Source organism: Euprymna scolopes, chromosome 7, assembly GCF_053919585.1.
Source record: "Euprymna scolopes isolate OS-2025 chromosome 7, ASM5391958v1, whole genome shotgun sequence".
In the NCBI taxonomy this organism is placed as follows: domain Eukaryota; kingdom Metazoa; phylum Mollusca; class Cephalopoda; order Sepiida; family Sepiolidae; genus Euprymna; species Euprymna scolopes.
Genome location: NC_136488.1, coordinates 139,809,062 through 139,819,827, shown reverse-complemented (window position 1 = coordinate 139,819,827; position 10,766 = coordinate 139,809,062).

Sequence of the window (10,766 nt, the reverse complement as noted above, 5' to 3'; positions counted from 1 at the left end):
GCCTATTTTAGGGCATTTTACTTTATGCTGTATTTAATCAGTTTACTTTGCTTTACTAGTGTCATTATGTATTCCTGATGTATTTTTGGCCGGATTTCTATGATATAAACCTAAAATAAAGACAAAATTAAAACTTTGCAAAAATTGAAAATTCTCATGTACGCGGACCTTGCAGGTTTTGCCTATTTTACGGCTTTTTACTTTATGCTGTATTTAATCAGTTTACTTTGCTAGTGTCATTATGTATTCCTGATGTATTTTTGGCCGGATTTCTATGATATAAACCTAAAATAAAGACAAAATTAAAACTTTGCAAAAATTGAACATTCTCATGTACGCGGACCTTGCAGGTTTTGCCTATTTTACGGCGTTTTACTTTATGCTGTATTTAATCAGTTTACTTTGCTTTACTAGTGTCATTATGTATTCCTGATGTATTTTTGGCCGGATTTCTATGATATAAACCTTAAATAAAGACAAAATTAAAACTTTGCAAAAATTGAAAATTCTCATGTACGCGGACCTTGCAGGTTTTGCCTATTTTACGGCGTTTTACTTTATGCTGTATTTAATCAGTTTACTTTGCTTTACTAGTGTCATTATGTATTCCTGATGTATTTTTGGCCAGATTTCTATGATATAAACCTTAAATAAAGAGAAAATTAAAACTTTGCAAAAATTGAAAATTCTCATGTACGCGGACCTTGCAGGTTTTGCCTATTTTGGGGCGTTTTACTTTATGCTGTATTTAATCAGTTTACTTTGCTTTACTAGTGTCATTATGTATTCCTGATGTATTTTTGGCCGGATTTCTATGATATAAACCTTTAATAAAGACAAAATTAAAACTTTGCAAAAATTGAAAATTCTCATGTACGTGGACCTTGCAGGTTTTGCCTATTTTGGGGCGTTTTACTTTATGCTGTATTTAATCAGTTTACTTTGCTAGTGTCATTATGTATTCCTGATGTATTTTTGGCATGATTTCTATGATATAAACCTAAAATAAAGACAAAATTAAAACTTTGCAAAAATTGAAAATTCTCATGTACGCGGACCTTGCAGGTTTTGCCTATTTTGGGGCGTTTTACTTTATGCTGTATTTAATCAGTTTACTTTGCTAGTGTCATTATGTATTCCTGATGTATTTTTGGCATGATTTCTATGATATAAACCTAAAATAAAGACAAAATTAAAACTTTGCAAAAATTGAAAATTCTCATGTACGCGGACCTTGCAGGTTTTGCCTATTTTACGGCGTTTTACTTTATGCTGTATTTAATCAGTTTACTTTGCTTTACTAGTGTCATTATGTATTCCTGATGTATTTTTGGCCGGATTTCTATGATATAAACCTTAAATAAAGAGAAAATTAAAACATTGCAAAAATTGAAAATTCTCATGTACGCGGACCTTACAGGTTTTGCCTATTTTAGGGTGTTTTACTTTATGCTGTATTTAATAAGTTTACTTTGCTTTACTAGTGTCATTATGTATTCCTGATGTATTTTTGGCCGGATTTCTATGATATAAACTTAAATAAAGAGAAAATTAACACATTGCAAAAATTTAAAATTCTCATGTACGCGGACCTTACAGGTTTTGCCTATTTTAGGGCGTTTTACTTTATGCTGTATTTAATAAGTTTACTTTGCTATACTAGTGTCATTATGTATTCCTGATGTATTTTTGGCCGGATTTCTATGATATAAACCTTGAATAAAGACAAAATGAAAACTTTGCAAAAATTGAAAATTCTCATGTACGCGGACCTTACAGGTTTTGCCTATTTTAGGGCGTTTGACTTTATGCTGTATTTAATAAGTTTACTTTGCTTGGCTAATGTCATTATGTATTCCTGATGTAGTTTTGGCCGGATTTCTATGATATAAACCTTAAATAAAGAGAAAATTAAAACTTTGCAAAAATTGACAATTCTCATGTACGCGGACCTTACAGGTTTTGCCTATTTTAGGGTGTTTTACTTTATGCTGTATTTAATCAGTTTACTTTGCTTTACTAGTGTCATTATGTATTCCTGATGTATTTTTGGACGGATTTCTATGATATAAACCTTAAATAAAGAGAAAATTAAAACTTTGCAAAAATTGACAATTCTCATGTACGCGGACCTTACAGGTTTTGCCTATTTTAGGGTGTTTTACTTTATGCTGTATTTAATCAGTTTACTTTGCTTTACTAGTGTCCTTATGTATTCCTGATGTATTTTTGGCCGGATTTCTATGATATAAACCTTAAAAAAAGAGAAAATTAACACATTGCAAAAATTGAAAATTCTCATGTACGCGGACCTTACAGGTTTTGCCTATTTTAGGGCGTTTGACTTTATGCTGTATTTAATAAGTTTACTTTGCTTGGCTAGTGTCATTATGTATTCCTGATGTAGTTTTGGCCGGATTTCTATGATATAAACCTTAAATAAAGAGAAAATACAAACTTTGCAAAAATTGAAAATTCTCATGTACGCGGACCTTACAGGTTTTGCCTATTTTAGGGTGTTTTACTTTATGCTGTATTTAATCAGTTTACTTTGCCTTACTAGTGTCATTATGTATTCCTGATGTATTTTTGGACGGATTTCTATGATATAAACCTTAAATAAAGAGAAAATTAAAACTTTGCAAAAATTGACAATTCTCATGTACGCGGACCTTACAGGTTTTGCCTATTTTGGGGTGTTTTACTTTATGCTGTATTTAATCAGTTTACTTTGCTTTACTAGTGTCCTTATGTATTCCTGATGTATTTTTGGCCGGATTTCTATGATATAAACCTTAAATAAAGAGAAAATTAACACATTGCAAAAATTGAAAATTCTCATGTACGCGGACCTTACAGGTTTTGCCTATTTTGGGGCGTTTTACTTTATGCTGTATTTAATAAGTTTACTTTGCTATACTAGTGTCATTATGTATTCCTGATGTATTTTTGGCCGGATTTCTATGATATAAACCTTGAATAAAGACAAAATTAAAACTTTGCAAAAATTGAAAATTCTCATGTACGCGGACCTTACAGGTTTTGCCTATTTTAGGGCGTTTGACTTTATGCTGTATTTAATAAGTTTACTTTGCTTGGCTAGTGTCATTATGTATTCCTGATGTAGTTTTGGCCGGATTTCTATGATATAAACCTTAAATAAAGAGAAAATTAAAACTTTGCAAAAATTGACAATTCTCATGTACGCGGACCTTACAGGTTTTGCCTATTTTAGGGTGTTTTACTTTATGCTGTATTTAATCAGTTTACTTTGCTTTACTAGTGTCCTTATGTATTCCTGATGTATTTTTGGCCGGATTTCTATGATATAAACCTTAAATAAAGAGAAAATTAACACATTGCAAAAATTGAAAATTCTCATGTACGCGGACCTTACAGGTTTTGCCTATTTTAGGGCGTTTGACTTTATGCTGTATTTAATAAGTTTACTTTGCTCTGCTAGTGTCATTATGTATTCCTGATGTAGTTTTGGCCGGATTTCTATGATATAAACCTTAAATAAAGAGAAAATTAAAACTTTGCAAAAATTGAAAATTCTCATGTACGCGGACCTTACAGGTTTTGCCTATTTTAGGGTGTTTTACTTTATGCTGTATTTAATCAGTTTACTTTGCCTTACTAGTGTCATTATGTATTCCTGATGTATTTTTGGACGGATTTCTATGATATAAACCTTAAATAAAGAGAAAATTAAAACTTTGCAAAAATTGACAATTCTCATGTACGCGGACCTTGCAGGTTTTGCCTATTTTGGGGCGTTTTACTTTATGCTGTATTTAATCAGTTTACTTTGCTTTACTAGTGTCATTATGTATTCCTGATGTATTTTTGGCCGGATTTCTATGATATAAACGTTAAATAAAGAGAAAATTAAATCTTTGCAAAAATTGAATATTCTCATGTACGCGGACCTTGCAGGTTTTGCCTATTTTGGGGCGTTTTACTTTATGCTGTATTTAATCAGTTTACTTTGCTTTACTAGTGTCATTATGTATTCCTGATGTATTTTTGGCCGGATTTCTATGATATAAACCTTAAATAAAGAGAAAATCAAAACTTTGCAAAAATTGAAAATTCTAATGTACGCGGACCTTGCAGGTTTTGCTTATTTTGGGGCGTTTGACTTTATGCTGTATTTAATCAGTTTACTTTGCTTTACTAGTGTCATTATGTATTCCTGATGTATTTTTGGCCGGATTTCTATGATATAAACCTACAATAAAGACAAAATTAAAACTTTGCAAAAATTGAAAATTCTCATGTACGCGGACCTTGCAGGTTTTGACTATTTTAGGGTGTTTTACTTTATGCTGTATTTAATCAGTTTACTTTGCTTTACTAGTGTCATTATGTATTCCTGATGTATTTTTGGCCGGATTTCTATGATATAAACCTTAAAAAAAGAGAAAATTAACACATTGCAAAAATTGAAAATTCTCATGTACGCGGACCTTACAGGTTTTGCCTATTTTAGGGCGTTTGACTTTATGCTGTATTTAATAAGTTTACTTTGCTTGGCTAGTGTCATTATGTATTCCTGATGTAGTTTTGGCCGGATTTCTATGATATAAACCTTAAATAAAGAGAAAATACAAACTTTGCAAAAATTGAAAATTCTCATGTACGCGGACCTTACAGGTTTTGCCTATTTTAGGGTGTTTTACTTTATGCTGTATTTAATCAGTTTACTTTGCCTTACTAGTGTCATTATGTATTCCTGATGTATTTTTGGACGGATTTCTATGATATAAACCTTAAATAAAGAGAAAATTAAAACTTTGCAAAAATTGACAATTCTCATGTACGCGGACCTTACAGGTTTTGCCTATTTTGGGGTGTTTTACTTTATGCTGTATTTAATCAGTTTACTTTGCTTTACTAGTGTCCTTATGTATTCCTGATGTATTTTTGGCCGGATTTCTATGATATAAACCTTAAATAAAGAGAAAATTAACACATTGCAAAAATTGAAAATTCTCATGTACGCGGACCTTACAGGTTTTGCCTATTTTGGGGCGTTTTACTTTATGCTGTATTTAATAAGTTTACTTTGCTATACTAGTGTCATTATGTATTCCTGATGTATTTTTGGCCGGATTTCTATGATATAAACCTTGAATAAAGACAAAATTAAAACTTTGCAAAAATTGAAAATTCTCATGTACGCGGACCTTACAGGTTTTGCCTATTTTAGGGCGTTTGACTTTATGCTGTATTTAATAAGTTTACTTTGCTTGGCTAGTGTCATTATGTATTCCTGATGTAGTTTTGGCCGGATTTCTATGATATAAACCTTAAATAAAGAGAAAATTAAAACTTTGCAAAAATTGACAATTCTCATGTACGCGGACCTTACAGGTTTTGCCTATTTTAGGGTGTTTTACTTTATGCTGTATTTAATCAGTTTACTTTGCTTTACTAGTGTCCTTATGTATTCCTGATGTATTTTTGGCCGGATTTCTATGATATAAACCTTAAATAAAGAGAAAATTAACACATTGCAAAAATTGAAAATTCTCATGTACGCGGACCTTACAGGTTTTGCCTATTTTAGGGCGTTTGACTTTATGCTGTATTTAATAAGTTTACTTTGCTCTGCTAGTGTCATTATGTATTCCTGATGTAGTTTTGGCCGGATTTCTATGATATAAACCTTAAATAAAGAGAAAATTAAAACTTTGCAAAAATTGAAAATTCTCATGTACGCGGACCTTACAGGTTTTGCCTATTTTAGGGTGTTTTACTTTATGCTGTATTTAATCAGTTTACTTTGCCTTACTAGTGTCATTATGTATTCCTGATGTATTTTTGGACGGATTTCTATGATATAAACCTTAAATAAAGAGAAAATTAAAACTTTGCAAAAATTGACAATTCTCATGTACGCGGACCTTGCAGGTTTTGCCTATTTTGGGGCGTTTTACTTTATGCTGTATTTAATCAGTTTACTTTGCTTTACTAGTGTCATTATGTATTCCTGATGTATTTTTGGCCGGATTTCTATGATATAAACGTTAAATAAAGAGAAAATTAAATCTTTGCAAAAATTGAATATTCTCATGTACGCGGACCTTGCAGGTTTTGCCTATTTTGGGGCGTTTTACTTTATGCTGTATTTAATCAGTTTACTTTGCTTTACTAGTGTCATTATGTATTCCTGATGTATTTTTGGCCGGATTTCTATGATATAAACCTTAAATAAAGAGAAAATCAAAACTTTGCAAAAATTGAAAATTCTAATGTACGCGGACCTTGCAGGTTTTGCTTATTTTGGGGCGTTTGACTTTATGCTGTATTTAATCAGTTTACTTTGCTTTACTAGTGTCATTATGTATTCCTGATGTATTTTTGGCCGGATTTCTATGATATAAACCTACAATAAAGACAAAATTAAAACTTTGCAAAAATTGAAAATTCTCATGTACGCGGACCTTGCAGGTTTTGACTATTTTAGGGTGTTTTACTTTATGCTGTATTTAATCAGTTTACTTTGCTTTACTAGTGTCATTATGTATTCCTGATGTATTTTTGGCCGGATTTCTATGATATAAACCTTAAAAAAAGAGAAAATTAACACATTGCAAAAATTGAAAATTCTCATGTACGCGGACCTTACAGGTTTTGCCTATTTTAGGGCGTTTGACTTTATGCTGTATTTAATAAGTTTACTTTGCTTGGCTAGTGTCATTATGTATTCCTGATGTAGTTTTGGCCGGATTTCTATGATATAAACCTTAAATAAAGAGAAAATACAAACTTTGCAAAAATTGAAAATTCTCATGTACGCGGACCTTACAGGTTTTGCCTATTTTAGGGTGTTTTACTTTATGCTGTATTTAATCAGTTTACTTTGCCTTACTAGTGTCATTATGTATTCCTGATGTATTTTTGGACGGATTTCTATGATATAAACCTTAAATAAAGAGAAAATTAAAACTTTGCAAAAATTGACAATTCTCATGTACGCGGACCTTACAGGTTTTGCCTATTTTGGGGTGTTTTACTTTATGCTGTATTTAATCAGTTTACTTTGCTTTACTAGTGTCCTTATGTATTCCTGATGTATTTTTGGCCGGATTTCTATGATATAAACCTTAAATAAAGAGAAAATTAACACATTGCAAAAATTGAAAATTCTCATGTACGCGGACCTTACAGGTTTTGCCTATTTTGGGGCGTTTTACTTTATGCTGTATTTAATAAGTTTACTTTGCTATACTAGTGTCATTATGTATTCCTGATGTATTTTTGGCCGGATTTCTATGATATAAACCTTGAATAAAGACAAAATTAAAACTTTGCAAAAATTGAAAATTCTCATGTACGCGGACCTTACAGGTTTTGCCTATTTTAGGGCGTTTGACTTTATGCTGTATTTAATAAGTTTACTTTGCTTGGCTAGTGTCATTATGTATTCCTGATGTAGTTTTGGCCGGATTTCTATGATATAAACCTTAAATAAAGAGAAAATTAAAACTTTGCAAAAATTGACAATTCTCATGTACGCGGACCTTACAGGTTTTGCCTATTTTAGGGTGTTTTACTTTATGCTGTATTTAATCAGTTTACTTTGCTTTACTAGTGTCCTTATGTATTCCTGATGTATTTTTGGCCGGATTTCTATGATATAAACCTTAAATAAAGAGAAAATTAACACATTGCAAAAATTGAAAATTCTCATGTACGCGGACCTTACAGGTTTTGCCTATTTTAGGGCGTTTGACTTTATGCTGTATTTAATAAGTTTACTTTGCTCTGCTAGTGTCATTATGTATTCCTGATGTAGTTTTGGCCGGATTTCTATGATATAAACCTTAAATAAAGAGAAAATTAAAACTTTGCAAAAATTGAAAATTCTCATGTACGCGGACCTTACAGGTTTTGCCTATTTTAGGGTGTTTTACTTTATGCTGTATTTAATCAGTTTACTTTGCCTTACTAGTGTCATTATGTATTCCTGATGTATTTTTGGACGGATTTCTATGATATAAACCTTAAATAAAGAGAAAATTAAAACTTTGCAAAAATTGACAATTCTCATGTACGCGGACCTTGCAGGTTTTGCCTATTTTGGGGCGTTTTACTTTATGCTGTATTTAATCAGTTTACTTTGCTTTACTAGTGTCATTATGTATTCCTGATGTATTTTTGGCCGGATTTCTATGATATAAACGTTAAATAAAGAGAAAATTAAATCTTTGCAAAAATTGAATATTCTCATGTACGCGGACCTTGCAGGTTTTGCCTATTTTGGGGCGTTTTACTTTATGCTGTATTTAATCAGTTTACTTTGCTTTACTAGTGTCATTATGTATTCCTGATGTATTTTTGGCCGGATTTCTATGATATAAACCTTAAATAAAGAGAAAATCAAAACTTTGCAAAAATTGAAAATTCTAATGTACGCGGACCTTGCAGGTTTTGCTTATTTTGGGGCGTTTGACTTTATGCTGTATTTAATCAGTTTACTTTGCTTTACTAGTGTCATTATGTATTCCTGATGTATTTTTGGCCGGATTTCTATGATATAAACCTACAATAAAGACAAAATTAAAACTTTGCAAAAATTGAAAATTCTCATGTACGCGGACCTTGCAGGTTTTGACTATTTGGGGGCGTTTTACTTTATGCTGTATTTAATCAGTTTACTTTGCTTTACTAGTGTCATTATGTATTCCTGATGTATTTTTGGCCGGATTTCTATGATATAAACCTTAAAAAAAGAGAAAATTAAAACTTTGCAAAAATTGAAAATTCTCATGTACGCGGACCTTGCAGGTTTTGCCTATTTTGGGGCGTTTTACTTTATGCTGTATTTAATCAGTTTACTTTGCTTTACTAGTGTCATTATGTATTCCTGATGTATTTTTGGCCGGATTTCTATGATATAAACCTTAAATAAAGAGAAAATTAAAACTTTGCAAAAATTGAAAATTCTCATGTACGCGGACCTTGCAGGTTTTGCCTATTTTGGGGCGTTTTACTTTATGCTGTATTTAATCAGTTTACTTTGCTTTACTAGTGTCATTATGTATTCCTGATGTATTTTTGGCCGGATTTCTATGATATAAACCTTTAATAAAGAGAAAATTAAAACTTTGCAAAAATTGAAAATTCTCATGTACGTGGACCTTGCAGGTTTTGCCTATTTTGGGGCGTTTTACTTTATGCTGTATTTAATCAGTTTACTTTGCTAGTGTCATTATGTATTCCTGATGTATTTTTGGCATGATTTCTATGATATAAACCTAAAATAAAGACAAAATTAAAACTTTGCAAAAATTGAAAATTCTCATGTACGCGGACCTTACAGGTTTTGCCTATTTTAGGGTGTTTTACTTTATGCTGTATTTAATCAGTTTACTTTGCCTTACTAGTGTCATTATGTATTCCTGATGTATTTTTGGACGGATTTCTATGATATAAACCTTAAATAAAGAGAAAATTAAAACTTTGCAAAAATTGACAATTCTCATGTACGCGGACCTTACAGGTTTTGCCTATTTTAGGGTGTTTTACTTTATGCTGTATTTAATCAGTTTACTTTGCTTTACTAGTGTCCTTATGTATTCCTGATGTATTTTTGGCCGGATTTCTATGATATAAACCTTAAATAAAGAGAAAATTAACACATTGCAAAAATTGAAAATTCTCATGTACGCGGACCTTACAGGTTTTGCCTATTTTAGGGCGTTTGACTTTATGCTGTATTTAATCAGTTTACTTTGCTTGGCTAGTGTCATTATGTATTCCTGATGTAGTTTTGGCCGGATTTCTATGATATAAACCTTAAATAAAGAGAAAATTAAAACTTTGCAAAAATTGAAAATTCTCATGTACGCGGACCTTACAGGTTTTGCCTATTTTAGGGTGTTTTACTTTATGCTGTATTTAATCAGTTTACTTTGCCTTACTAGTGTCATTATGTATTCCTGATGTATTTTTGGACGGATTTCTATGATATAAACCTTAAATAAAGAGAAAATTAAAACTTTGCAAAAATTGACAATTCTCATGTACGCGGACCTTACAGGTTTTGCCTATTTTAGGGTGTTTTACTTTATGCTGTATTTAATCAGTTTACTTTGCTTTACTAGTGTCCTTATGTATTCCTGATGTATTTTTGGCCGGATTTCTATGATATAAACCTTAAATAAAGAGAAAATTAACACATTGCATAAATTGAAAATTCTCATGTACGCGGACCTTACAGGTTTTGCCTATTTTAGGGCGTTTTACTTTATGCTGTATTTAATAAGTTTACTTTGCTATACTAGTGTCATTATGTATTCCTGATGTATTTTTGGACGGATTTCTATGATATATACCTTAAATAAAGAGAAAATTAAAACTTTGCAAAAATTGACAATTCTCATGTACGCGGACCTTACAGGTTTTGCCTATTTTAGGGTGTTTTACTTTATGCTGTATTTAATCAGTTTACTTTGCTTTACTAGTGTCATTATGTATTCCTGATGTATTTTTGGCCGGATTTCTATGATATAAACCTTAAATAAAGACAAAATTAAAACTTTGCAAATATTGAAAATTCTCATGTACGCGGACCTTGCAGGTTTTGCCTATTTTAGGGCGTTTTACTTTATGCTGTATTTAATCAGTTTACTTTGCTTTACTAGTGTCATTATGTATTCCTGATGTATTTTTGGCCGGATTTCTATGATATAAACGTTAAATAAAGAGAAAATTAAATCTTTGCAAAAATTGAAAATTCTCATGTACGCGGA